This window comes from Durio zibethinus, chromosome 20, assembly GCF_047325235.1.
Source record: "Durio zibethinus cultivar Kanyao isolate XHJ-2024 chromosome 20, ASM4732523v1, whole genome shotgun sequence".
In the NCBI taxonomy this organism is placed as follows: domain Eukaryota; kingdom Viridiplantae; phylum Streptophyta; class Magnoliopsida; order Malvales; family Malvaceae; genus Durio; species Durio zibethinus.
The window spans coordinates 24,757,501-24,760,000 of record NC_143181.1 but is presented as its reverse complement, the minus strand read 5'-3'; positions in this window follow the sequence as shown (position 1 = coordinate 24,760,000).

Here is a 2,500-nt window from a genome sequence, read left to right as displayed (position 1 = left end):
ACGTCATGTGCGCACACCCCCCCGGCCCCCCTCCCAATCGCCGGAACCCCAATGCCGCCGGTCAGGTTCTCCGGCGGTACTCCGGCGATGCTCCGGCGATGCTGTCCCGAGTGAAAAAAATGCGGCACCAGCACATGCTGGAGCCAAGCATGGGCACCGTGGCTCAAAATCGAACTTCGGCCAAGGCCTCGACCATCAATGGCACATGATGACGCATGGTGATGGCACATGCATCGACCATCATCGGCATAGGCTGCCCTTCGGTACGGGCACTTGCCTCGACCGCCATCGGCACAAGCTGGGCCCTGGTGTGGGTTGTTGCCTCGATCACCAGCGGCACATGCTGAGCCTTGGTGCGGGCGGTTGCCTCGAGCACCATCGGCAGACCCTGGGCCCTGGTGCGGCCGGTTGCCCCGATAACCATCGGCACACGCTGGGCCCTGGAGCGGCCGGTTGCCTCGATCACCATCGGCAAAAGCTGGGCCCTGTGCGACAGGTTGCCTCGACCACCATCGGCACACGCTGGGCCCTGGTGCGGCAGGTTGCCTCGAGCACCATCGGCACACGCTGGGCCCTGGTGCGGTCGGTTGCCTCGAGCACCATCGGCACATGCTGGGCCCTGGTGCGGGCACTTGCCTCGACCACCATCGGCACACGCTGGGCCCTGGTGCGGCAGGTTGCCTCGACCACCATCGGCACACGCTGGGCCCTGGTGCGGCAGGTTGCCTCGACCACCATCGGCACACGCTGGGCCCTGGTGCGGCAGGTTGCCTCGACCACCATCGGCACACGCTGGGCCCTGGTGCGGTCGGTTGCCTCGATCACCATCGGCACACGCTGGGCCTTGGTGCGGGCGGTTGCCTCGAGCACCATCGGCACACACTGGGCCCTGGTGCGGCAGCTTGCCTCGAGCACCATCGGCACACGCTCGGCCCTGGTGCGGTCGGTTGCCTCGAGCACCATCGGCACACGCTGGGCCCTGGTGCGGCAGGTTGCCTCGACCACCATCGGCACACGCTGGGCCCTGGTGCGGGCGCTTGCCTCGACCACCATCGGCACACGCTCCGCCCTGGTGCGGTCGGTTGCCTCGAGCACCATCGGCACACGCTGGGCCCTGGTGCGGCAGGTTGCCTCGACCACCATCGGCACACGCTGGGCCCACGCTGGGCCCTGGTGCGGCAGGTTGCCTCGACCACCATCGGCACACGCTGGGCCCTGGTGCGGCAGGTTGCCTCGACCACCATCGGCACACGCTGGGCCCTGGTGCGGCAGGTTGCCTCGAGCACCATCGGCACACGCTGGGCCCTGGTGCGGCAGGTTGCCTCGAGCACCATCGGCACACGCTGGGCCCTGGTGCGGCAGCTTGCCTCGAGCACCATCGGCACACGCTCGGCCCTGGTGCGGTCGGTTGCCTCGATCACCATCGGCACACGCTGGGCCCTGGTGCGGCAGGTTGCCTCGCCCACCATCGGCACACGCTGGGCCCTGGTGCGGGCGCTTGCCTCGACCACCATCGGCACACGCTCCGCCCTGGTGCGGTCGGTTGCCTCGAGCACCATCGGCACACGCTGGGCCCTGGTGCGGGCGCTTGCCTCGACCACCATCGGCACACGCTCGGCCCTGGTGCGGGCGCTTGCCTCGAGCACCATCGGCACACGCTGGGCCCTGGTGCGGGCGGTTGCCTCGACCACCATCGGCACACGCTGGGCCCTGGTGCGGCCGCTTGCCTCGAGCACCATCGGCACACGGTCGGCCCTGGTGCGGTCGGTTGCCACGAGCACCATCGGCACACGCTGGGCCCTGGTGCGGGCGCCTGCCTCGACCACCATCGGCACACGCTCCGCCCTGGTGCGGTCGGTTGCCTCGAGCACCATCGGCACACGCTGGGCCCTGGTGCGGCAGGTTGCCTCGAGCACCATCGGCACACGCTGGGCCCTGGTGCGGCAGGTTGCCTCGAGCACCATCGGCACACGCTGGGCCCTGGTGCGGCAGGTTGCCTCGAGCACCATCGGCACACGCTGGGCGCTGGTGCGGGCGCTTGCCTCGACCACCATGGACACACGCTGGGCCCTGGTGCGGCAGGTTGCCTCGATCACCATCGGCACACGCTGGGCCCTGGTGCGACAGGTTGCCTCGAGCACCATCGGCACACTATCGGCCCTGGTGCGGGCGGTTGCCTCGACCACCATCGGCACACGCTGGGCCCTGGTGCGGGCGCTTGCCTCGAGCACCATCGGCACACGCTGGGCCCTGGTGCGGGCGCTTGCCTCGAGCACCATCGGCACACGCTGGGCGCTGGTGCGGGCGCTTGCCTCGACCACCATGGACACACGCTGGGCCCTGGTGCGGCAGGTTGCCTCGATCACCATCGGCACACGCTGGGCCCTGGTGCGACAGGTTGCCTCGAGCACCATCGGCACACGCTGGGCCCTGGTGCGGGCGGTTGCCTCGACCACCATCGGCACACGCTGGGCCCTGGTGGGTTTAGGCACATCTTCAA